Below are 27,438 nucleotides of genomic sequence, written 5' to 3'. Positions count from 1 at the left end.
TAAGCTACTTTAAGTGGCCACACAGCTGGCATCACTAGAGGCCAATTTTCCAACTTTTGAAAAACATACCTGCTTCATCACTTTTGTAATTTAAATGAATCTACAGACAGAATAGGCACCTGCTTATTTCAACAAAAGAAAAACTTTGTGGTGGAAAAATGGAGGTTGCTCTGTTGTTGTTACTTTGCATTTCACTGAATGATTTGTTTGTATGGGAATGTTTTTAAACTTTCTGTCTGTTAAACTGTGGTGCCCACTTGCATCACACCTGTGATTTCTGATCAAGTGTAGTCTAGATACTTAAACGTGAGAAAATATAATATATTATTACAGCTGCTTAAACAGCAAAAGCTACACCTAACCTAAATGAGAAACAGGAGTTGTAGCAAAAGGGCAAATGGGATAATTTGAGAAAAGGTTATTTGATAAGAATTCCTGCATTGCAAGTCTGACAAGCAGTTGTTACTTTCTCTGAAATACCTTGGGACTTGCTGACATTTACTGCAAAACACATGCTGGCACACCTTGTTCACACTTGGGCATCTCCATGAGACAATGAATAAGTAAATAGTGGAGAACATATGCATGCACTCAGACACACACAAACTGAATAAGAATTCTATCTACAAGGTTCCTATACATGTACCATAACCAATTAGTGTCTAAAAATAAGCTACTAATACCATCCAATGTACAGGCATTACTACTGCATTGCCGGTATCTGTACTGTGTGTAAATGAGTCACTAATGCAAAACTGAGTATTGGTGCATTCCTTCCCAAAAGATGTCAGATATGGAAAAAATTGCGGATGAGTGTTTTTGGCAGAGGACATGACAACACTAATCAATAAACCTGACCTAACTAAACAAGATTAAAGGATAAGACTGGTGAGTTTCCAGTGACTATTTCCACAAATCCCCCCCCAAAAAAGCTACACAAAACAGCACAAGAAGCTAACACAGACCGCATGCATACAATAATGACTTCAAACTATTCTTAATGTGTTTTGAAAAAAGACAACTCCCTAGGTTTTAAATTAGGTACACAAAATTCATTGTTGGTTTTAGTTGCCATGTGCGAAGACTTACACTTCATGAAGTTCATCATATAAAAGTAGCCAATCATGCAGCGGCAAGCGGCTGTTAAGGGATGGCAGCTGATATATAAATATCCTTGGAGAACTCTCTGAATTACATTTAATATGTTTTGTGCATCACTGCTAAACTGATAAAGAGACAACTGCAATGCATTTAAGCAGCGACTATTTTTCCACTCTCGCTTGTCAGGAATGCTGCAGCTGTTTGTAGGCTGGTCTGACCTCAGCATTGAGGTGCAATTGTTAAAAATAAAGCTAATAACGAGGTGAAATTTATTTCCTGCGAGCACTCTAAGCCATTTTCTGTACTCATCCATTCAATTAAATGCGATAGCACAAAATGCCATTAAAATAGTAAAACACATTCTGCGTGAATAGCTCAGTCAGCTGTGCTCAGACGGCGGCAATGAAGCCGCATGGTCCTGTGCAAGAGCCACCTCCGCACCACAGAGAGCCCTCTAATCTGTGCCAATCAGATGACGCCAAACATCCATTTGTTGTTGAATTGGGCACCAGTACACACCCCCTCCTCATTTCAACAGCCACTGCAGACCCTACCAAATGCTGCCAATGTTGCAAAAGCAGGCATAGCAGTGAGAGTGACAGAAATAGCAGAGTGGTGAATAATAGAGAAAAAGGACTGTGGTGTAATTAACATGATGGCTGGGGGCTGATGTACTGTAGAAAGATAAAGAAAGGGAGTGAAGTGAGGGCACTGAGAAAGAGGATGACAAGATATGCAAAAAAATTATGAGAAATTAAATGAACTAAAGATTGGGGAGTTTCAGAAAGAAAAAAAATGTAGAGAAATCGAGCAAGTGAGAGAGGACTCCAAACCACAGCCCTGTCACCAAAACTAAATTGTAAATAAAATCCTGGTAGAAGGCAAAGACCTTGTCACACTTGAATTATATGTACAAAAATAAATCTACAGTCCTTATTTCTAAAGAATATCCAGGCTGTAGGAAAACAAGTTTGAAACATTGCAAAAGTTCACAGATGAAGGAGAAGGATGGGAACAGAATCAGAAATGTTGATGATAATTACATGTTTTTGAGAGGCACACTGACATGGTCTCACTACCTCTGCTACAACTATGTAATGAAAGGTTCACTTTTAACTGGTAACACATGCTGCATTTTGATTGATAAGAAACAAGTCAATGGAGTAAATGAGGATGTCTTGTCATCCACTGACTCATAGTGCAAGTAATTTCTTTAGCCCCAGTGGAAAAAAAAGCAATGGATAACTGCAATCTGAAAAGAGCTGCAGTCTTCCAAAATGGCGTAGCTCTGCGTGGGCAGGAACAGCACCGCAGTGAAGAGAGGGGCATGTACATGTAGTTTCTGTGTCAGAAGAGAGACAAGGACAGACAGAACATGGACAGGAGGTGAGAAATGACAGGCATGACAAATAAGGAAGGGAAATATAAATGAAGCCAGAGAGGAATTCAACAGATTGCCACCTGAGCTCCCAGTCGTAGAATTCATCCACATTAAGGTGGCTGCATTTAAAACTACATATTTTTCTCTATGTTTTAGTCTTCTGTGCACAAAAAAGATACTTTTCCAACCAAAAACTGCACTTTTCCTAAAGAATCTCAAAAGGGGATACATTTTTCATTTCTTATTCTCTCTATTTACCTAAACACATAGGCATTCATATTGATTTTGTCAGCCTACTTTTCTATTTCTAATTCCTTAACATGGGCTAGGTGTGATTCACACTTTTCTTGTTTACCAACTGCACAGAAGACAAAGATACAGAATAAAGATGCCAGTATACTGTCAGAATCACTTTTTCGATGGTCAAATTGCTTCGGAAACCCCGCCACCACACACCTTTGTGACATCAGATTAAGGGAGTCTGTATCAAACCATTACCGTAACTTTCCAAATCTGAAAATCTAATATTCCGACCCACTTCACACTGTAACTGGCCAGCTGTGGACGTGAGAAAGAAGCTAGGAACTGAATTTGTCTCTCTGACTCTCATCTTTTCATTCTTGGCAAACTGTTTCTGACACTTCATGAGAACAGCTAAGTACAATACTATAAATGTGTCCAGGAGAGACTGTCTGTATTGTTAGCCCTCTATAACCCAGTCCAGTGTAGCCTGATAAACAATAAAAACCTGTGATGTGGGTGGACAAATTGTACAAACCATTTACCATTTAACCATTTTGTGTTTTATGCAGCCAAAGGTCTCTAAATTATGTTCTGGAAAAGTGATGGGGGGGTGCCAAAATCACTTGTGAAATGAGGGATAGAAAATTAAAACCTTTAGCTTTTAGATGGCCTCTAATGAAAAAGATATTTATTAAAATGTTTATAAATATTAAAGACCAATACCAATATTAATTTGGGAGAATTTAAAAACTATATTAATAACTAAACATTTTGTACTTAAACTCTTGTTGCTTATTTATGGATATACATGGCAAAAAAAAAGAAAATCTATGTGCTAAGCCAATATTGGCCAGCATATTTATCAATCAGGTCCAATGGAAACAAGATGGCTTTTAGTTCAAGAGATCATAATCCGTTTTACTGTATAACGCATTATACCAACAGCCCAACTATCTATGCCATGAAGAAGACAGAGAAAGGCCCTTTATGTTAAGTCAACTGTGAAAGTGATTACCAAAATTATTTACAAGATACTGTTTGACAGGAAGTGTATTTTAAAATAAACAAAAGCATAAGAAAATAAGACTGTACAGTCAAAATAACAGGCTAAAAGCCTCTATATTAAGGTGGCTGTTTATGCTTTGGGAAAATGTGTGAATAAAGTAAAAGCAAAATACAGGTAGCTGTTATTTGCAGTGAATACATGGCAAGGAAACCCTATTCCTTCCTGTTTCTTTGCAATTCACGGCTGTGCCAGCCTGTGCTGCAGCCAAGGAAGCTGTCTCTCATTACAACAGGAAACACATCTCAGGCACTTCCTGCTTCCCTTGAGGAAGCGACATGTCGGATAGAGAATGGGAGAGCCAGTCACACTCCAGACTGAGGTCTGGTTGACAGTGGGTTTCGAAGAAAAAGTAACACCACTTACAAACTGGTGTTGCAAAACCTCAATAAACGGCAGATTATCTGCTTAAGTGTTAGGGTGTGTTAACACCAATCTGCAGGTTTTATAATACATGCTTTGTTTCCACTGGGACTACCTGCAGTTCAGAAAACCTCAGGGACTAAGGTTTAGGACATCTCTACTTAGTGTTGCCAAAAACCAGTAAAAATCATTCTTGCTTATAATCAGTCATCTGCTCATACTCTCTAAATCAACTTCATTCAGGGTTAAGCATTTTAATATTTAAAAGATGTTTCTAAGTAGTTCCCAGACTGTACTGGGCCATGGAAGTCACCTGATACTTGCTTTTACTTTTTTCCATTGTGTTCTGCCTTTTACTGAGAGACACATCTGCTCATGGAAGATGCTCTACTAATAACCTAACTTGCATCTTGTATTTTAGGACTATTGGTGCCATCCTTCCAAAAAATCCTATATGCCACAAATGTAAAGACTGCTTTAAACAGGTTCCTTTGCCAAATGGCCCAGTTGTCTTATAAAGACACAGGCTCTAACAATAATATAAATGTAACCAAAACAAGTGTGAAAGCAAAAGTCTGTCCTTCTACATATATAATTATAACTACGACTCAGTAATTAACAACAAAATTAGATTTTTAAGAAAGTACTATGTAATGTGTTATGTTTATTTTTCTATGTTATCCAGTTAAATGCATACCTACCTACCTACTCATCCATAACATTCTTAAAAGATTTTGAAGAGAGCCACCACCATGCCTGTCACACTTTAAACATTGGACATGATAGGAAAGATGTCACAATAATGAACTTACAAATCATCTAAGTTTAAGTGTAACGCTTGGGGGGGAAAAAAAAAAAAAAAATCTATACTTCATTTTTTATTGCCTATTTCTGGTTGCACTGTAGCTATTATCCATAAGGTAGCAAAGGTGGTGGTAGTTTGAATAAGATCTGACTCACCAGGATGCACCATTTTACTCAAACTAACATTGGACAACAATGAACTAACATCACTCTGAAGGTATTGTCAAAACCTACACTGTGCTAATAAACCCAGTGCCAGTAAAGAATAAATTGCAGTGTTTGTATTGGGGCTCATGCTGACAGGTAGGCAAAGGTTTCTGCCCAATTACAGGGGGAAAAGGATGAAGCAGGATAAGGTGGGCCACTAGAATAGATCTAATGAGGACGTGGTATGATTGCTGTGGGACTGGAGAGTCACACACTCATTTGTGCCCACAGCAAGTGTATTGGATTGGTACAGAATGGGCAGAATGAAGTGGTGAGAAAGTGGAGATAGATAGGGAGAGATAATGGAAGTGAGAAGGATTGATTCCTCACTCTATGTGAGAGCATGTGGGAGGAGATGACATGCTGAGATGCTGAGAGAGAGAGATGGGTACAGAAAAAGTGAGTCCGTCAAGTCACTGTCCCCCTCACACTCTTCTTTCCCCACACTCATTTATCCATCCATTCTTCTAACTCACTCACAGAAACACAGCTGGCAGACATGGCAATAGGGGAGCCATCCATAATGCTACAAGCCCTCAAAACACTAAAGGCAAACACATCTAAGCCTGTAACCACAGACACTTTTGTCAGGGCTGTGCAGCTTTTACCAGGGATAGAACAAAAGTAGCAAATCCAGGGCAAACATATGTGGAGCTCTGTTCTAAGAGAGTCCATTCCATACGCCAATGAGAACTCTGGGCCATTGTAAATTCAATTTAGCTACTGTACATCCTTTACATCAACATATGATCATACATCCTTATATAATGAGTGTTGCAGTAATAAAAGAGATTGTTCAGAGAGTCCCAGAGAAGCGGTGCAAAAGCAATACAGCAGATATTACTGCATAGCTTATTTTCCTGCTTGAACAGTAATTCTTGAACATGTAAGAAGTAACATTAATAAATGTCCTTCCTGTGAGAAATATGACTATAAGTGGTATTTCACCTCAGTAATTGTGACTTGATGCCATCTGATCTGACACTCACTGCACATTGCTGATTTCCCCTTGACAGAGTAACTTTAAGACTCTACAACACTGTCCAAAGTGTCTAACTGCTGTAAAACCACTTCTTTTTTTTTTATAAACCACCTTAATGGGCACATCTTTAGCTGAGGTTACAGGGAGAAAATTTGTACAAAATCAATACAAAACAAACTATATCATGTTAATTATTAATGTTTTATAGACAAAAAAAAAATTGGACTGTATCTTCTTTTGTTAAAAAACAGAGTGACCAGGAGGGCTCTAAACGATACAATGTTTGATGACTATATTGACAACTCTTATTAGTTTGGGATCTCACAAGATTTTTGTTTGATTTCTCTCACCCTCTCATTACATTCCTTTCTTCCATGTTCTATAATCATCTCTGTTTCTCTTTTGTGGCATGTTTTTCTTTCACTCTCCCCACCATCTCTCATTCCTTTCTGTCCTCTCTCTCTTGTACTTGTACAGTAGTGTCTGTGTGTGTGTGGGAGGGGAGGAGAGCAGCATTGCTGGCTGGAGGAGGAGGTGAGAGAGAAAGAAGGAGTGAGAGAGGGAAAGAAATACACACAGAGAAGCAAAACATTTACTGGAACAAAACATGCTGTTTCAATCTCATGGACAAGGGCTGCCTACTCACCATTTTGTTTAATCTCTAAAGGCTTACTTCTCAATTTTACAATCTGCATGATTATATTATAACTTACAAATAACAATATTAGTATATTAATAACCTTTTTTTTTTATCTGCGACCAAACCAAAACACTGTCCACTTGTATTTTTACCACCTGACTAAACAACATTAAGGTTGCTAGGCCACCTGTCCAGTATCTACACAGTATGACTACATAATATATAACCTTTCAAATAAAATCCCACTAATTATAGGATACAAGAGAACATCCATATTGTGGTGAAATGCATCAGAATGTAATACTTAAAGCAAAAAATAATTGTTTTGACCATTATTTGAGGTTGCTTTTAAAATTTATTATCATAATACCACAAGTGTCATTCGTTTCAAAAACGTTCAGAGGTTTCTTTTTGTAAAGAACAAGCTAAACAGAAGAGCAGCAACCTCACGACATTAGAGAAATTTAGATACTCACTGATAATCTCTAGGGTGAACTGCTGATGAGACACTGTGAAAGCTTTCTGCTGAACCTGAAAGAGATAATGATGTATGACAAAGTTAGAAGAATGAATACATGAATGCAGTAACTATATATAAAATAAAACTTAAGTTAAATCTAACCTCCACCATGATAAAATGCTTTTTCAAGTGTAACTGATTATGTGCATCAAGTGGTTAATGAGAAACTATTTTAAAACTAAAATTGACATCAATTGACAAGAAACCTTCACTTCTTTATAAATAAGGCAGAATGAGGTGATACATTGTACATTGTATCACCTCATTCTTATTTGACACCCTCATGTAAAAAGCAAAGTCTGATTGACACATGCCTTATGGGCATCCATGATTTAATCGCTCCCTATATTTTACCCCATCTTTAAATATCAGAAATTACTCAGGGGTATATCTTGTACTTTGACCAATAAACAGACTTACAACAACATTAACAAATTTATTAGTAAAGCAAGAATGAATAAAAACGCAGTCTGATCATTTTGCAGGCGACAAAGAATCATTCTACTTAAAATCAGTTTCAAAAGCCTCTGGGAAAAATAAATAAGTGCAAACTTTAATGGAGTATCTCTAATCCAAGTTCAAGGACCATCAGAGACACACTAACAAGACTCTATAAATCATCACGACTATAATGAGGTCCAGGCCCTAATTGCCACACTCTAATGAATATCATCAATTAGAGTAGTTGCAGAGGTGATCTACATGTATAATGCAGATAGCCAGCTTGTGTGGATAAACACCAAAAAGAAGAGTTGGTAAAAATTGGTATGAAAAAGCCCCCCAAATATGCCTCGAATATAGATCTTAACTGTACAGTTGGTAACAAAGGATAACAAGAGTGCAGCGGGGAGTCATCTGGCAGTTGTTTTTAAACACACACACACACACACCAACACACATATTTCATTTCCCCTCTGTGGAGGCTGGCTGGATTTCCTGGAGAACCGAGGCAACAGCAACCGCCAACTCTGCAGACTCCAGAGACACTTGTTATAATTTCCATCTGTGTGGTCCTCTTGAATTCTGATTTGACTTGATCTGTGCTTTGCATTCATGACTACTAACATTTACATTCTGCTTCTTACCAAAGGTCACTAATCTAGTAATTATATAGTTAGCAGCAGTCAAATGCACTATGGCCTTACAGACCAGAAAAACACAAATTGAATGGCCTGAATTCATGCGATCTCAGTAGTATTAGTAGGCATAATAAGATCAGGCATAATAAGATAAAAGAATAAAACAATTAAAATGTCATTTGAAATGTTTGAACTAGCGAAGCACTATTATTGTACATTAGCAAATTCTCATATAGAGAACAACAGGTAACCATACAAAAAATTGCCACCTGCTAAACCAAATCAGTCAAATGCTGACACATTCAGTTAAGTTACTGGATGATGGCACAAAAAATGTGCCCAATCATTAAATAGATATCCTACCAGTGCAATCATTTCTACTGACATCAGTAGGGGTAATCTTTATTTAAAGCAAGGCAGCACATTCAGAATTACAGTATGCTGCAGTAATTATGAAAAATATTCTACATTGGTAATATGTTCAATATGTTTTTTTGGCAGGTCAAAACAATACAATGATCAATCATCACTCAGGTTTTAGCCCCAGGTACAAACTGAATAACTTCAATTCCTAACTCTCTATATAAATAATTAATCAACTCCAAACTAATTTTCACAATCTAATCCTAAACTCCAAACTTTATTATTTGTGCCTTCGAAGCCTCAACTAGTCAGCTTCACTGTCATTTCTCTACAGGACAGGCGATTAGTTCAGACTGCTGACCTGGACCTTGAACCTTTCTGTAGTCTACATACTGGCTTTCAGCCTAATGAGGCTTGCTGGTAGTCCACCCATGTCAAACTAGAACACCTGTACACACACACTCATTGGACCACTATCCACAGTTGCTTGGTTGACAAAAGGACAAGCACAACTTAAGCATGAGTCAACTACACTTCAACCCTAGGTCATCCTATTGTACTGTATCTCAAACCCTCCAGTCATCTTTCTTCACCAAACAGTCATCAAATATCTGTGGATACTGACTTTGGCTCCTACAGTCAGCTTTAGCTTTAGTTACAGAACTTTTACGACAACTGCCCGGTCCTGCTCATGGCAATGTGAGGGGATGACAAGCTCAGGAAGCCACAGAAAGAAAAAGCGTTTCCTCTACAGGCATGACTTTTTGCCACTTATCCATTAACAAGACAGCTTCCTTTCAGCTGTTATTTTCTGACTGGCAAACCTAAAGTCTGACTAATGTTCAGAAAATGACTGACATCTTACACATTCCTGACCCACCGTTTTAGGATATAAACATGCAGTGAAAATGAGTGTAAGAACATGAATGAGACATACAGTAACTATGTGGACAATCTTTTGTTCCATCTCACTGGTTATACACTGGGAGACTTGTGACAGTTGCTGATGCCCAACTTTGTTCGGCTTAATGAAGCCCAGTGATTAGTCATGCTCTATAAACCTACTAGTTAATGATAGTGCACTCTCTTTCAGCAGATTTGCGAAAAATATGTGGGTTCATACACAGGAGACAAGAGCTTTGACTGTTGAAGTTTGCAACAAATTATCACATAACGAACTCTTAGCTGGATTTAGAGTTTTTGTCCACCTGGTAATATAAATGTAACATAATGTAACCGTGATTTCCATAGTAAACACCATTCTTAGTATATATTTGAGCCAAGTTCCATTTATTAGACTTGGCTATAAAATAAAATCCTATATGATAAAATAATGCTGTTATTAAGAAGAATGTGCTTCTTTGCAAGATTTTTTAGACACAGTTTGACAACCTAAATCATCCTGGTGGTATAATGATTCAGACAGAGCATTACCTCAAGTTGCGGGTCATACAACAGACAATGTCCAGATGTCTGGCAGGACACACAAGAACGCAGAAGTGGATTTAAGGAGCCGATTTCCTCCCCACTGAGCTACTGATGGTCATGATTCCTCCCAATAGTAACACAAATCCTTACTGGGATTCATTCTGGAAATACCAAAGAATTCAAAGAGATTTGATCACAATTTCTTGTTGAAAATGTTTAAAGAGTGTGGTGGGCATTTATTAATATAATATATTACAAATGGCAGTTTCATTTTTTTAAAGGCTAAGTAATTTCCTAAAACACCTGGACTGTTTATCAAGTGTTATTCCAACAGAAGTAAGTGGGTACACTGGGGACTAGGAAAAGACAACAGGTGACATGAGAGACAGAAAATGATGACACTTTTTCCTGTTCTATTCTCATGTAAACTCATAAAAGCATGTGCTTGTTGCAATATAGAATTAATTATCCTGGATATTGGCTTTTGTACTTTTTCACAAAGTATTCAACTGATATGAATCAAGACAGGCCAAAATATGCTTGAAAAGAATTCAAGTGTTGTCACATATGCCATTAAGATCTCACATTCTGCCTATAAGAGAAGAAGCATTTCACCTGGAAGAGTAATTAGCACCTTCTAAGTACTTCTTATGTAACCCACTCTACCTAAGCCTGGACTCAAATTCTCAGCTGGCAATGCTTCACAAATGGTAAGACTGTTAAAAGAGAAACTGCACCATAATGGTGTAAAGTCAACACCATTTTTAATGGCCCATAAAAATATCAACCTCAGACCCCATACTAAGAGAATGCCCCACATTGCATAAGTGCCACATTCTGTGTCGCCTGCCACATCACTCAAGTGTGTGGCAGGACATGATAAAGGTAGTGAAGAAGCATGCAGCATGAAGCTCTATAAAAGATGTACGAAGCTCTGAGAACTTGTAGAAACTCACAGTACAAATAAACTCTCTGGATTTCAAAGCCACTGCGAGCCAGCACAACCAGCTTTGTTCCTTTGCCACCTATCCCCACATCTGCCCATTCTAAATCTATCTTCATTGTTTTGGCCACAGCTCTCCATCAAGTCTCAACTGCCTGCTTTTCACATTCCTCAGTCATGGGGACATAAGCCTCAGTTTTCCTCTCCCACATTCGTCAACCCTTTGAACAACAAGGATACAGGCTGGCAGAGCTGCTGTATCAAATCTATTTGTCGGTTAAACCTTCAGAGTGGAGCTTGGATTAAACCCACTTTTAGCTGCTGCTATTCAAAACCTATTCAAACCTGTCGTGTGTGTTTGCTCACACTGAAGACCAGAGAGCTTTGACAGGCCAAGGTATTTGTGAAGCCCCTGACTTGCCAAGACGAGTTCACCTAAAGGCCATAAAAGCCTCAGATTTACTATCTCCATGGTCATAGTCATCAGAAGTATGTCCTTAAAGTCCTCAACAGTAGGTCCAACTTTGTGCCATTTTCTACATACTGAGAGTCTATTGAGAGAATTCCTGTTAATCACTCAAGCATTAAGGACATGATGGTTTATTGCCATATTGGTGCTTTAGCCAAGTTTAATTGCAAAAAAACATGAAAAAGGAGGAAAAGAAAGGAAAAATTAGAAAGTCTGCGTGTCCCTGAAAAAAAAAAACTAGGCAATAAATGTTGGAAAAAGGAAACATGTGACCAAAGCTGCAGATCCTTTGCCATGACTGTAAATCGTACCAGAGTTGAGGGCGGGAGAGTTCGTGGAGAGAGAAGACAGTGAGGTGGAGAGGGAAAGTACGGAAACTATTATGCAGAAGACTGGGCAAAATCTGAGTAAATAGAGGGACTAAGGGCCAAAGAGAGTGCCACAGATTGAGATCCAAATAGACCAACAGAAATTAAAATGTTTGAGACAGAAATATGGGTAGAGTTGCAACTTGAGTTCACAAGTTCAACTGGAAAAATCTTTCTGTTCTCCATGCTCCTCGTCTCCAGACTGCTATGTGTCTTTACTTCCCACTGAGCACAGGAAGAGCACAAATCTCTACAGTTATCTCTAGTGTGTGTATGGTGCTTTTAGGGAGCCAACAGTATAGTAAAACCTTGATAATCCATTCATCCATTTTCTATACCTGCTTATTCCTTAACCAGGGTCACAGGGATCTGCTGGAGCCTATCCCAGCTCTCTTTGGGTGGAAGACAGGGGTACACCCTGGACAGGTCACCAGTCCATCACAGGGACACATAGAGACACACAAAGACAAACAACCTCACACACTAACACTCACTCCTATGGGCAATTTAGAGTCACCACTCAACCTAACATGCATGTTTTTGGACTGTGGGAGGAAACCGAAGTACCCGGAGTAAACCCACGCAAGCACAGAGAGAACAGGCAAACTCCACATAGAAAGGCTGGGTTGCTAAAACCTTGATAATGAAAGCTATAAATCACAGCAACCACATCCCCAGCCTCAAAGCTCATAAAAATCAAGCCCACAACACCCTGAAAAAACATGCTTTCTTTTTTGTTTGTTTCTCTGGAACTTTTCTTTATTTCTCATTCACACTATAAATTTATATAACTATAAATTAAGCCAGTAATCTTTTTAAACACTTAGGAATGTTTTTCCCTTCTTGCTAACTTTGCACATTTTAAGATAATGTAGAGTAATGAGTCATAATACAAGCACACATTACTGTCTGACTAAATAAATATTATACAACCATCGTTCAGTCGGCCTGCAGAGCTTGTGATGTATTTTGTCCAAGTGAACAACATAGTGTTTATTTATAAGATAATGACAGATGAAGCTGTATGTAATTGAAACCTAATTTTTGCAAACTGATCTGTTTGCAAAATATATGATTTGATTTCTACACTACTATGTTAAATCAATGGAGAAGTTAACATGAAATCGACATATGTGTCATTTCATAGGATATAACATCAAGAAACGTGAGTCAGTGCTAACCAGAATAGTATGAAGTAGCAGTATGACAATTTAACAACACATGCTCTTGGCAAAGAGCTCCTAAACATGTCCTAACAACGTTCTAACGTCATGATAAAAAGAAGAGGGAGAGAACAGTGAATGCTAATGCTTTTAATTTTGACTACTGAAGACACAACCCTACTACTTACAGTAATTAGCTGAGAGTTTGTCTCCCTCTTCTCTTTGTTGTGCTGACACTCTGAATGATCAGAAAGCAGCAGGCTTGGTCCCAGGTAGCATCATTAACAGGCAAAGGCAAAACAAAAAAAAAAAAAAAAAAAAAAAAAATGGCTGACAAGTTCTGTGGGAAGACAGATCACAATGACTTTAACAGGGGAGGGCCCACAGGTGTAAATAAAGGCATAAACACATTTCTTCTTTTGACAATAAACAAGTGGTTGGTATTTTAGTTCTATGTTTAAACTGTTTATAGTCAGGAGCTAACACGGAGCTTCAAAAGAATGAATTCATGCCAAAACCATATGGTACAGCATAAAACATAATTACCATTAGTTTTAGTAAAAAAAAAAAAAAAAAAAAAAAAAACCTTATAGAGACATAGACAAAAAGGCTACTATCTAGTTGGTTTAACAATGCATGCAACATTAAACTGCACAGCAATGACCCCAGACCATCTGAAAAGAATCACGTGGATGTAGTTTTTATTTCTAACAAACTCAATGGCGGCTGACTTAAAAGGGAAATTAATCATTAATCTGTCAATTTTGGTGTTGCACAAACGTAACCATGCATAGATTCAGCACTCAAAGACACATTCTGCAGGACCACTGAAGTAGATCGATTAGGCCTAAACCATCTGTGAGGCCATCAGTCGCAAGATGTGGAGGAAGATTGACGTGCATGTTCAGACAGTGCAGTGTTCAGGGGGTGCTGGGTATTCGTTGTCATAAGAAACAAGGCGGAAAGAGGACAAGGCTGCAGACAGCGAGCTCTGTGACACTTTGACAGATGTGTCGCTTTTCACCTCCCAAATGGGTACAAAAGAGAAAAGGCCTTTGAATGAATGGCCTACTGCTAAGCTTTCTCTGCAGTGCCCTCAGCTCTGCAGCTCACAACCAAAGAAAGGGTCAAGCCATTGCTTGACTGCAGGCATCTGGGGTTTTTCCTGGCAAAACAAAACAATTAAGTGTAGGGCTGGATCTTTGTGAGGTTCACCTTTCCACCATCACTTTTAAACCTCTACTAGTATTTCTCTCTACCCTCTGACTTTCTCCCTGTACAAATCAAATGTCTTTACATTTCCCTCTAGTTTTTTTCTCCACATCTACCCAATGAAACTTCATCTTTCTTTTTTCCTACTCCTTATCGCTGCCTCATCTAGCCTTACGCCTACCTAGTTCTCAGTCCCTACCCATGTTTTTTTATGCAATTTTCTGTGGCCATTTCTGATCTCCCTCTTTGTCTAACCTCTTCCACTTACCCAGCTCATATGAGGGATCAAACAGAGTGGTGAGGAAGGCTGTAGAGAGACAGTGCCAAGAGGCAAAGTACTAACTTTCTGCACAGGAAACCCAAGAGTACATGCTGATCTCCACCATGCTCTAACCAGATATTTTCATAGGGGGCAAAAATGGTTGGGGCCTAGAAAAGGAAAAGGAGCCTCTGCTGGGCAATGTTCAACTGACTGTTGCTAGACTATCTCATCTGAAAATCAATCACCACAATCTTTTGCCTGTTTCTGTAGGCCCAATTTTTTCCTCTTATAAGTAGTGTACATTCAAGATAGAAAAATGCCCATTGACATAACCAAAATGAACACTGATAACTGATGTACATTTTCATCAGTGTATTATGCATCTGGAAGAATATTTCCACCAACCTTACATTTATACTTTGTGTCATGTTATAGCCAACAGAAATGACCTGATTGCTGTATATTGCTAACAGAAATGTTCTGTTAGCATTTCTTTTAATCGTTCAAGTAGAGTGTGCTCACTTTGTGCAAGTTTCAGCCACCGTCTGTTCAAAACAAACTTTTATTAAGTGGTACATGTGAGAAAACTGTTTGGCAGTATGTCTAGCTGTAATGCCATATCGGAGACACAGATTTCAAGCTAAAACAGACGCCTCTGCCTTTAATTACAGAGGTCTGGGAGGGCAACATGATGAGCTTTTAATGATAGTGACTGTGATGCAGGCTTTATTTAAATAGAGCTTGCAGGGTGATAGGCCCCTTCCTTGAGGACACCTGTAGTGTATTATTTACTCTTTATTCAAGCTTTATTTTACTTGCAGAATCTGGAAAGGGAAACAAACCAGCCAGCTGGGGAAATTAACAATAACTGAGTCTTCACAGAAATTCAGGCTCACAATCACTGAGTAACACATTGCTAACATGAGGGGACAAGATCTGTGTGCTGGTACTAACTAGTGTAAGCTGTCTTTTTTGACAAAACATGATAAAAAAAAATATTTATTCTTGGTGCACTGAGCCACTAAAGTGAAGCTGCAAGGATAAGGAAGCTTTAGTTGTAAAAAAAAAAAAAAAAAAAAAGAAAGAAAGAAAGAAAAAAGAACAGAAAAATGGCTTCTAATTACCGTTGTTGGAACCCCACATTATCATTACACTCCAAGGTTTCTGACAATACAACAACTGTGCTGCCATGGCAACGCAGTGCCGGAAGCGAGACGTCAGTGCTGCAGTTTCATGTTTTGCCCATTTTAAGTTCCTTCAGATCCACATTGACTACATGCAATCAATCTGTTCAGTGTCAATCTGTTCTCTGACCTGTACCCTAATCCTGTACCTACGCTGATGAGCACAGGTGGACGCATCATTCAGCTCGCCTGGCACCACTTCACCCATGGGCTAAACAACACAGCACAGCTGGGTTCATCTGATATTATGTAACAGCACCACCCCCGCAGGCCCTGTTCACACCACCCCTCTCCTCCTACTTCGCCTCCCACTAGTGCACCATTGGCTATTTGCAGATAGAAATGCATTGTGAGACAAGAGCGCTTCAGTGCTGACACGACCTGTGGGGGTACTTGTGAAGGACTGAGCTTTGTAGAACTCAAAAATGTAAAATGAAGTTCGTGTATAAAGATGTCCGCTCTTAGGCCAACCAGCAATATTAATCTAGCAGCTTACTGTGTGTAGTTTTTTCTCGTTTACTTTGATAATTGATTCAAGTGAATAAAACATGACACTTGTGCAGATCATTCCCTTCAGTTATGGGTTAACACAGTTAAACCATACTATTATTGCATTATTTGGCTCAGCACTTCATATACTGCTTTAAATTCCTAAAACAGCTTATTAGAGTCCAGGGTTATATCTATCATTAATCACAGCAGTGATTCTGCCTTTACTTCTTGGAAACAAATTTTGTTACTAAGCAATAGTTGCCAAAAGTGGAATTGCACCCGTTGCCTGGCAACATTAGCTTATTGAATCTCATATCAGGAAGCAATGAGAACCAGTGGTGCTTTGAGCTATACAACCCTCTAGATACTCTTCTCATCATGGGAACAGACTGTGATGTCCAACTAAAATGATGCTATTCAAGTCATCCAATATCTCATTATAACTACATTTGGCTTCTCACAAGTATAATCCTACACACAGGCACACATTTCACAAATTTGAAATTATGGAGCAGCAGTATCCTCCAGACAAAGTAGTTACTTCAGTCCATTTGCTATTTTGTGAAACTGTGTTCACTAACTGCAATGTTTAACAGGAGGAAAAAAGCCACCTCTCTAAAACCAGTTTGTCAGCTATAAAGTACAGAAAATATGGAGGGCTGGTTGACGTGATTCACTTCATTTCAACGTCTCTTCAACCTCCATTTTACCCAAGAGCTTTAAGAGATGTTAAAGGGCTTCAGGCAGTCACTCCATTAAAAACAATCCTTCTAAACTGGCCTACTGTCAATGAGAAACTATTGCTAGGGCAGCCAATTTTATTCACATGCACCAGTAGCTTCCTAATGAAAAACAGCAGCTTACTTAAGCTCACACATCTCACATCCATAAACCACTGACCAAGCTTTCCTTCTTGCAGCTGGAGAGACCCAGCGGAGGCATTAGCTGGAAGTTGTCAAAATGCCACTGGAATGGATTAAAGCACTATGTGCCTCCAATGACCATTTAAAGCACTCTAATGCCATAGAGCGGTCCACTCTGTTTGAGTGACTGGGTAACAAGGCAGCAACAGTCTGAGTTTTGATGATAGACAGAGATGCAGAGGAAGCAGGTGTAAGAGAAGGACAGCAATGTTAGCTAGGAAGGTTTTCGGACAGCCAAAGTCACTATCACCTGCTCCCAGAGGCAAGAGGTTTTTCTGGATGACAGAAGGTTTCAGGTTGCTGTCTACTTTGAACAACATAAGGGTTGGTTGTGTGAAATTCAAAAAAATAAATAAATAAATAAATAAATGAGATGGAGGGGAAGAAGAAGGGTTGTTATTTAAGTTTTTAAAAACCATCAAGACAATAAAAAAAACTATAAAACAGACCATGTCACTCACTGAGTCTTCGTTCATCCATCCATCTTCTATACCCGCTTATTCCTTAACCAGGGTCACGAGGATCTGCTGGAGCCTATCCCAGCTCTCTTTCAGGTAGAAAGAAGGACTGTGGGAGGAAACCAGAGTACCCGGAATAAACCCACGCAAGCACGGGGAGAACATGCAAACTCCAAACAGAAAGGCCGGGTTGCGAACCCACGAACTTCTTGCTGTGAGGCAACAGTGCTAACCACTCAGCCACCATGCTGCCATGAGTCTTCGTATTGAAAAATAATTTCTTTTGGTTTTTTTGGTTTATAGATTGTTTAACCAAAAGCTCACCCTCAAATCCATGGAGGCTGAGTGAGGTCACTGAGGTTAGGACTGCATCCACTAACTGTCATCAGGAACAAAGCCCATTGGAATTGGTTTCTCTGCAACATGTCATATTGTGTGTAGCCTTCTGTTTGTCCAAATAATCATTAACCAGTTCAACCCTGGGTAAATATTTAAGAACCTCTGTAAACTAGAAAGTAAATACACACCTCAATGATCAGGACATAAACACACACACACACACAGTGTAAGGAGGGGGAGGACTGGGTAGTGGGCCGCACATATTTTATTGTCCTCCAACATGCTGAGCTTAGATGAAGCTGAAAACGATGAGGTCAACCCTATTGTGTATACACAGCGTTCTCTCACATTCCTCTGCATGCCAATGTACACCCATGGCTCAACTAAAATAACTGTGTGATTAACCTAAGACTGATACACTTTTAGCAAACATTTGGTCTTTGCAAAGCCATGAACCTGAAATCTATTAAATCCAAGAATGGAAACTTAAAGACCATCACCTTGAATGTCAAAACTCCCCCTTTACTGGATGAGCAAAGTAAGCAGAGGGGTTACAATGAGCATTCAAGATCATGATAGTTCATTTTCCTGTTTTGGTTTCTGTTTCCACCACCTGCAAGACAGATGTTGGACACATAGCCACTGTGACCTCATTTTTCTGGTTTAGAGGAAAATTGTCTACAGGTCTACTTCTTCTTCAGGCCTAATTTATGTCTGTCTGTGCAGGAGGCACTGGAATCAACAATGTGAAGCTACTAGGCTATTAAATAGTTATTTTGCTAAACAGAAAATCTCAATAATTACATCAATAATTACATCACATAATGCCAAACAATAGCCAGTTTACATTTTACATTGCATCTGCTTATGATTGTAAATCCATGTCTTGACCTGTTAGACAACACAAACAATAACACCATTCAGTGTGATAATATTACAGGTATTCCATGAAAATAAATTACAAAATGTTGACCAGTCCTAAACAACTGCTGCATTATATGCATCCTATCAAGCTCCTAGCAAGTGTTGGAGAAGAATTCGCCACTATCAGCATAATCTCTGGCTTTGTGTCAGTACAGGGATCTGCAAGGCAGGAAGACTGTTTACTCAGCCAGAAACTGCTGCTTTCTATAACTCAAGAGGGATTTATGTGTTTACCACCCTTGGCATAATCAAGAACATCCTTGGAACGCACAAACCCAAAGATGTCTTTCATTACAATGATCTTTCATCCATTGTTCAATGAGTGAGCACTGAATCTTCATTCACCTTTTTAGAGAGCCGAAATTCCCTTGATGTGCATTAAGTCCGATTTTGAATGCTCACCAAATAAAAATACTTTGCTTGAAGCATTTTTTAATATAAAATTCTACATCCATGCCACTGCATGCAATTAAACTTCAGTACCAATGTATTATCAGCTAGATAGTAGACATGCTTTATGTTAAAATATAAATTATTGCATAAACATACACATATTTAAAACAACATTCAAACAGCTTTTAGAAGCACAGCACAAAAATAAGCAGCACTGTTAGCAAGTTAGCAATGCCTGCACTCAAGCAGGAAAATCAATTTATCTATTTGGTGTTTACTCTGATCAAGGTCATGGGAGGCTGGACCCTTCCCTGTGCACTGGGCAGACATTCAGTCCTCACTGGAGTACGCTATCTTCCCACCTAAAACTGGAAAAGACTATATACTGTATACTGCACTGCCAACACAGGTGATCAAGCCATACTCACACAACACCAATTTTATACCTTTTTGTTACAGTTTCAACAAATATCTTGACAATGTTTTTTACCAAACTATGACAGTTTATTTTGTAAGATGAATCAAATGTTATGGAGAAACAAGGAGAGCAGAAATTATGCCAAAACAACTATTTATAAAATATTTCTTTACAAATGTCAATTTATTCTTAACTGACACTTTAAAGTTTCTTGAAAAATAACCCACATCTCTGCCTGAAATGTGGGTTCCAGTTTCTTAACATAACCCCTCCCAGGCCACGGCATTACCAGAAACATCAACATGGCCACAAGATTATCTGTTTGGTTTGTTGGGGCTCAGTGGGCCATTACAGCCAAGGAAGAGAACTCAAACTGACAGTGAAATCACAGAGACTGTCAATTACAGCACACTTAATGAACCAATTTCAAGGCTGGGAAACAACTCAAAAGCTTGTTGACTTTAAAGCCAAATTTTTCTCTCTGAACCTCTTCATGCTGTGGCAGATGTGTGCAATGTGTGCTATGACACAGAAAAAGACAACATCCCTTATATCTTCTACATCATATAAAGCAGGCAGAAGCTTCAAACATTTGACAATATTAGAAACTGTATGTAAGATAGATTGCATGCAATTAAAAAAGAAAACACACTGCAAACAGATAACAGCTTTTTCAAACCTCAAATAGTAGGTTTCCTTTAGACCAAAGAAGCAACTTCATCCAGCAGTGATGAAATAACCAGCATATGTCTTTCTTTAATCCTGTGCCTGTTTTTCCCTTACTTGTGTGACTGCCATCAGAGGTCAGCCTATAGCAGAACAAGAGAGGTTTTGTTATGGAAATTGCATTTGAAAACTGAATTTAGGGTATTTTGCAAACTTCACTATGCAAGCACTGTTGTTCATTGGATGAACAACAAAACTTTCAGTATCTACCAATTAGTCTGAATCTAATCTGGTCATAATCAAATTATTACCTGACTGAGAAGAAAAGCCTCTAGTTTAATTTTTTCTTCTTTTCCCAATCACACTAATACTGCAGGAATACACTAATCAGTGATTCAAGAGGATGATTTTAATTTTGGTGCAGTCTTCTCTTTTTCCAGTAATATGACAACAATACTGCATACTATCTCATCAGCTTTGACCAATAAAACTTATAAGTGCAACTGAAAAACAATAGCAACCGTAGATTCTGCAAGATTTATCAATCAACACAAAATCTTCAGGATAAGCAGAAGGAAGAAATGTTTCCAAATTGAACTGTATGCATTATGTAACCGGTCATGTTCTTACTTATTTTACAGTTTTTACCCAAGTAACTCAGGCGTCAAATCGAGTGGATTCTCATGCCATCTGAATGCTTGAATGCCAACACAGTTCCAGGGGAATATGAGTGACAAAACATTAGTCATGCTCCTTGTTAACCGGACTGTAATGAACAGCATGTTAGGCAGTGCAAAACCACAGTAGGTAGTTCATGATAAAGAGCTAGTTCCAAGGATATTCTTTGGGAAAATTCAATTCAGTATTTCAATCATATTATGTTCATGACAGCCTTGGTGAAAATGAGTAGCCTTTTACACACAGTCACAGCTTGCATCCTAGGTGGCAAGTGGCAAGAAACTGTCTGAACCTTTTGAAATTGCAGTTTTCTGCATTAAAGGTTCAAATTTTTATCTAAGTCCCAATCACAGAAACACAAAACGTTTAAGCTAATAACACACAAATAGTGACGATCTTGTGTGTCTTTATGGAGCACGTCCATTAAAGAGTCTCGGTGCTGGTGGACAAACTAAACAAACCCATGGATTTAATAACTGGTCAAACCTCCTTTGGCAGCAATAACCTGAGTCAAGTGCAAGACCTGCACAATATTCAGGAGACATTCTGGACCATTTTTCCTAACAGAACTGCTTCAGCTCTGCCATATTCTTAGGATGTCTGCTGTGAATGACTCTCAAGGCCATTCCACAGCAAAACAGTTAACTAAAGTCTAACTAAACTCTTTAATTGCACCCCACAGAAGTTGATTTGCATGTAGGACTGAATTCAAAATAGGGCACTGAATTATTAGTGCATAAATATATTTCAAGGAAGAAGATGTCTAGATGGCCATGACTTAAAATATTTCAGTTCAAGGTCCACCAATTACATTAGAAGACTGACAATCATGCCAAAAACCAAAGGGCATTTAAGGCTCCACTTAACACTGAAAGAGAAGGAGACATTTGTGTGTTTCACAGAGGAATAAAATCAGTGTACATCCCTGTGACAAATAAATTCCATCTGGCTAAAACTTCAAATTACAGGGCCTCCTCAGGTAAAACCATCACACAATTGAAATGCTTTAATATCTTAACAGAATGTCCTTTGCAAAACAAAATGTTCCTCATTATCCTTACATCTTTCTATGCCCATCTGGATAAAATTGTTCTCACTGGAGGAACTGTTAAAATGTTAAATTATGACTGTTTGGTTCCAGGTTTTGGAAACCAGTTTAGGATTTCAGAACAGAATTTATCATACCAAATTTTTTATTGTATTACATTTGATTATAATGTGCCATGGTGTGTCTGCAACTTATGCCATATATGTATCTAATAAAACTAATAAACCCATTTTGGACAAAAAAATTCAATATGGCTCCAGCCTACCATCAAATCACAACTTGAATGGTGAAATAACTAGGCACACTCACACTAATTTCCACAAGATGGAACAAGAGTGACAGCAGCAATTAACAAATCCAATAGGGTCAGAAAATCATTCTATCACTAATACCAGCCCAGGCGGCCAACAGTAGCAACATCCTTTTAGTCATCCAGCAAGACAGAAATTTGAGAGCTCTGTCTGCTTGAAAACAGATGGCAAGGCAGTTGGTGGGAACTTCAGTGACACTTCCATACATGTTTGGGGATAAGCTTTACAAGTTCTCTTAGTCGCATTCATGCAATGTCATCATGGAGTCGAAGAGAGGAAGATTTGAAAACATCTTTCACAATATTCACACACATTTCACACAGTAAGCCACTTCTGATGCAGGATAATGAACACGTTACACCTGCATTTGACTCTTCATGCCAGACATTTTGAAAAGGTCAATGTATCTAAATTCACTGGTCACTTTCACTATCTAACTAATTAGCCAGATTAATTAAAATACGAGTAATGTAATCACTGTCAGGGTACTGTAGACATTCACTGTAGTATCTTTCTTTTTTTCTGTTATTAAAGTTTGTGCTTCAATTTTATTCTGTCTTACACTGTTCAAATTATTTTTCATAGCTAGAGCAACATTTAAGCATTGTTCCCATAATATCTAGACTGTTCTATCTCTCTGGGCTTGCCATCTGTACAGTATGTTCCTTCTGTTTACTTCTGCATGGATTAGTCTGCCTTGTTACTGTATCACGATATTTTTATAGAGTTGTTTCTCACAACTATAAGCTGATCTTTCAGAATCTATGCTGCTTTGTGTGCTATAATCCACACTTACAGCTCTAATTGAGATAAAATGGAGAAAGCAGCAGGGATCTAATTCAAGGAAAACTTGGTTTTTATGTCCCCCTCACCTCATGTGAAATGGCTAAAATTAACTGCCACTTCTTGTGCTCTGTTTTCTTCTCTCTCTGCTATGAAAGGTCCTGACATGGCCTACCAAAACCCTCAACAGGGTTTCCAATTCATCCTCTGCAAAAGAGCATGGATCAAAAGAGATAAGCAATTTCACATATCAGAGAAAACACCGCAGGGCGGTTTAAGTGAAAACAATATGCTGGCTTGCACTTCAAATGTGTCACAGCACACAGACCTGGGCTTTCTAACAAGGTTTTACTCCAGTCTTCAGGGATACTGTTTTTCTGTTTACTGTTTAAAATATCTGAAAGTATTTCCTGGCTTTCCACTGCCTCAGCAAACTGGTCTTGACTTATAATCTGCTGAATTAAATGTATTGTCCCAAGTTCACCTGGATGTGTTATCATTCAGGTTATGTGGCTGTATGAAATGCACACACACAAAGACAATAATAACAATCCAGGTGATGAAATGCACTGGCAACTTGGCAACATTCTCTGTGCAAGTCAATCAACCAGTTTTGGTGTATTTTAAATTCAAATGAATTAAATAAAGAATACAAGTTACATTGGTGTGTTCTTCTTCCTTGAGCTTATCTTCTTGCTTTCACCATTACCTTTCACTACAATCACCACTTTGTTCACAAGAAAACCATCACCTGAGAGCAACAGCAGTTGCTTCATAACAACAAACCCATTTTCCCCTGTAATCTGTCACTGCAAGACCTTACAATGTTTCCACATATTGTTTGCAATGTGAATCATGCTAATAATAGCCAGTGCTAATTAGCTAGCATAGTATCATAGACAACAGGAGTTGTTGAAATAGGAGTTATTATTCCCAGGTAATAAAGAAAATCTGCACAGCATTTCAGCAAGAAGGCCACTTTGACATTCACTGGAAAAACCCTGATTTGCCAGGGTCTAGTGGTTTTATTAAATCATCCTGCATTGTAGGGCAATCTAGTCACTGTTAAAGAGTAATTCTTGCTCTGATAATTCTCATGAGATAGCCCACCCTAGGTCCTTAAACAGAAGGAACTCACATTCCAGTCTCCTGCATAGAGAAATACAGCTAAGAAAGGGAGGGAAAACATAAAGAAAAGGACAAGGAGAAATCAGGTAAAAGAAGAGGGAGAAGATGGAGGAATGGGAGAAATAGAGGTATGATGAGGAATGTGGACAAAAATGATGAGAATGTCAGAGTCCTAGCATGCTTTCCATAACAGGAAGGAAGCAAGATGAGAGGAAAAGGCACTGTCAGAGATGGGAGAAGGGAGGAGGGACTCGTGGGAGGTGGAGAGTAAAGAATTAGCAACAGAAGTGAGACTGAAGGGGAGGATGAGGCAGAGATGCAAGAAAGTACCCGGGTAAGGGAGGAGGGACATAGTGAGGCCAGTATAGGAGATCATAAACAGGTAAAATCCCATTTTCAACTTTTGCCATTAAAAGGCAGCAAAAGTGCAAGCTGGCCAACTATGAGAAATGAAATGGCCCATTTTCCCTGACTTTGCATTAGCCAGATTTTTCTTTATGTGTACTGCCAAAAATCTTGCCTGTCCCAGATATGCCTAGGCTACACATTAAAGGCTTTTGAAGAGTCACAACTTACCAATCATAGTGCATCTGATACAAATTTAAACCTAAAATATTTGCCTGCAACCAGTGACCAAGACCGAGGGAAATTCTTCATTTGAAACTCAGTAAGATAGCGCAGGAAGCTGAAGCACTCCCAAAGAGTACTTTTTAGCCAAATCCAGCTGCTTAACCCATTATTATCTTGTAGCTTCCTATCAGCAACTCTGACATTTCTCTTTTCTCTTCCCTTTAATTCTTTTTTCCCCACCTCCCCTTTTTAATTCGACAGCTACATGTGTTACAGAACATGTGCACCTCCACCTACACACTCAATTTCAATAGCCTACTTAATATTGTAAATGCGACACAGCCTCCATATCTGCTCATCCTTGGCATTCACAGGCACAAACAAGGGAGGGATGATGGCATGAGATGTTTGACTGCTAATACATTAGAGTTTTGGGGAGGGGGTGTTGACGCAGCGGCTGCAGTAGCCAAAGCAAAACGGACAAAGCAGCTGACACGCTGTCTAGCAAGGAATGTATCTCTAATGCTGCTGTTGCTGAGAATTTGACCCACCCCTGCAAACTGATGAATAGAAATGAGATCTCTTTCACATGTCTATTTAGGACTTGTCAAAGGAGGAAGCATAGTGTTTCTGTGTGTGTTTAGAGGCCCCTGGAGGGTTGACAGTGATGCCCAGGGGACAGACTCACCCACAGGTAAATATGGCAGCAGTAACATAATATAGAGCAGTTACAAGGGATACTTACAAAAACATCCTCATCCTCATCCTGTTAGTATGTCATTAGGACCAAAGAGAGCTCAGACACAAACAGTGACTATTAAACTTTCATATAATCCAACTTCAGTGTATTAGGAATTATCCTAATAAACCTAAAGAATTGATTTTATTTGACTTGAAGAATAGCATATGTTTATTCTAGGATTAAATCAGTTCAGGATTAAAGCCTTAATGGTAACATTATCTCATGAATATACCAGTGTTGCATCACTATTCCAATCTGACTAGACTACACAGACGGCCATTTTGATTAATGAAAGTGATTTTGACAGAGCATTATGTATAAGTCATGCTCCAACTTAATTTCCTGCAAGTTCCCAGGTGTGCATCGATTTCATGAGTAACATATTATGTGCATTGTATAACACTGCGTAGCCTAGAAACTCGGATTAAAATTAACTTTTCCTGCAAAACCCAACACACCGCGCCACTTCCCTAATCCACACCGTCCAGAGCTTTAGTGAAATACCGCCTGCAAACGTCCAAACCCCCTGCAAACGACAGCACTGCCTGTTCTGTAGAAATGCACTGCAACAGCCGTGACTTTGCACTAAGTGCTGCTGAGAAATGATCTGCTCCACCAGAACATTACGACTGCATTTCTCTGGCATAAATAACGTTACATCACATAAATCAGGCACATCATGACATTCGCGTGGGTGAAAACTAAAAGATGGACAGCGAGGTTGAGGCTGACACAGACAGGAAACCCACAAAAGCGGCAGCAACTAGCCATCCCAATTATACAGCAACCACGCAGGGACTAAACTAAACAACAATTACCTTTATCTGATGGTCATTCTGCACGGTTTCCTGACTCTTTCAGAGCAACGGTGAATCTCTGCAAATAGTAAACTGTGGCTTGTATGATGGGGAGGCACGGAAAACGGGATGTTAACTGAATGGTGGCTAAAAGCTAAACTAAATTAAACGACTGATACGAGAGCTCGTCAAAATGCGGCTCGCTCAATGAGATGGTAGCTACAAATCAAGGCGCTGCACGAGCCGTGAACGACACAGTGGCGTTTCTCATTAACATTACCTGACTGCTAGTTGAACTTTCAAGTGCTGTTTTCTCACCTGAGCCCATGAACGTTTACCTAAACACCCAAATGCAGCGTTTAAATAAACCACTAACAACAAGACTGCGGCTCAACAAAAACTAATGGTGATATCGCCTGAGTGTCTCTGAGAAGACCAACGGAGAAGCGAGGGCACTCACCTTTATGAATTTCCACCTTGTCGGCGATTTCGAGAGGAATAATAACGCTCTCGCTGGTCAAACATCGATACGCACAAACCGTCACGGTCGGTAAAGATAAAATTAACCGGGTGTAAAGATTTCGTAGCAGAAAACTTCTGGGGTTGTTCGCCTTTGTGTCTGTTGTTGTCCGTGCACTCTGCCCACCGCCTCTCGGCTCCTTCAAATCAGAAGTTCATCCAAAGTTGCAGCGGTTCGCTCCGCCTCGAGTCGACGAGGAGGTCACCGCCTCTTTCGGCTGCTTTCGGCTCTACTATCGCGATACGAACCGAAACGGTCGTGCTAGACTGCGCGGTCTCGCGATAGGACGAAGAGCGGACGGATACATAACCGGCTAACGGATGGGAGAGAGCGAAAGCGTTGCTCTGGCAACAGAATCGGAGGTGTTTCTCCTGAAGCATCTGATGTTTGGGTGTTGATGGACACTGGAGATGATGAAACCCAGGTAGCTGATATTGCATCATCTGTTTGCATTCAGACACAGCAATTATTAC

The 27,438-nt window shown here is 39.1% G+C and overlaps 1 protein-coding gene across 6 annotated transcripts in view; it reads right to left on the bottom strand.

The window, feature by feature from the left end:
- sipa1l1 (signal-induced proliferation-associated 1 like 1) overlaps positions 1-27,100 on the bottom strand; it is a 61,585-nt gene extending 34,485 nt beyond the window's left edge. Inside the window, exons 1-3 of one of the 6 annotated variants that reach the window (XM_026318279.1) lie at positions 26,906-27,100; positions 20,402-20,531; positions 7,261-7,315 (exon numbers count right to left, since the gene is read on the bottom strand). The gene's annotated coding sequence lies outside the window, so the exon portion shown is untranslated. Of the gene's footprint in view, positions 1-6,494; positions 6,600-7,260; positions 7,316-10,180; positions 10,261-13,305; positions 13,395-20,401; positions 20,532-26,905 lie in introns of those variants that run through there. The other 5 variants (XM_026318278.1, XM_026318280.1, XM_026318281.1 and 2 more) reach the window with 5 other exon arrangements.
- Between the last annotated feature and the right edge of the window lie 338 nt (positions 27,101-27,438).

The sequence above is a fragment of the Mastacembelus armatus genome, chromosome 24, assembly GCF_900324485.2.
Source record: "Mastacembelus armatus chromosome 24, fMasArm1.2, whole genome shotgun sequence".
In the NCBI taxonomy this organism is placed as follows: domain Eukaryota; kingdom Metazoa; phylum Chordata; class Actinopteri; order Synbranchiformes; family Mastacembelidae; genus Mastacembelus; species Mastacembelus armatus.
The sequence above is the reverse complement of the archived record's forward strand: the minus strand, read 5'-3'. Positions and strand labels throughout refer to the sequence as shown.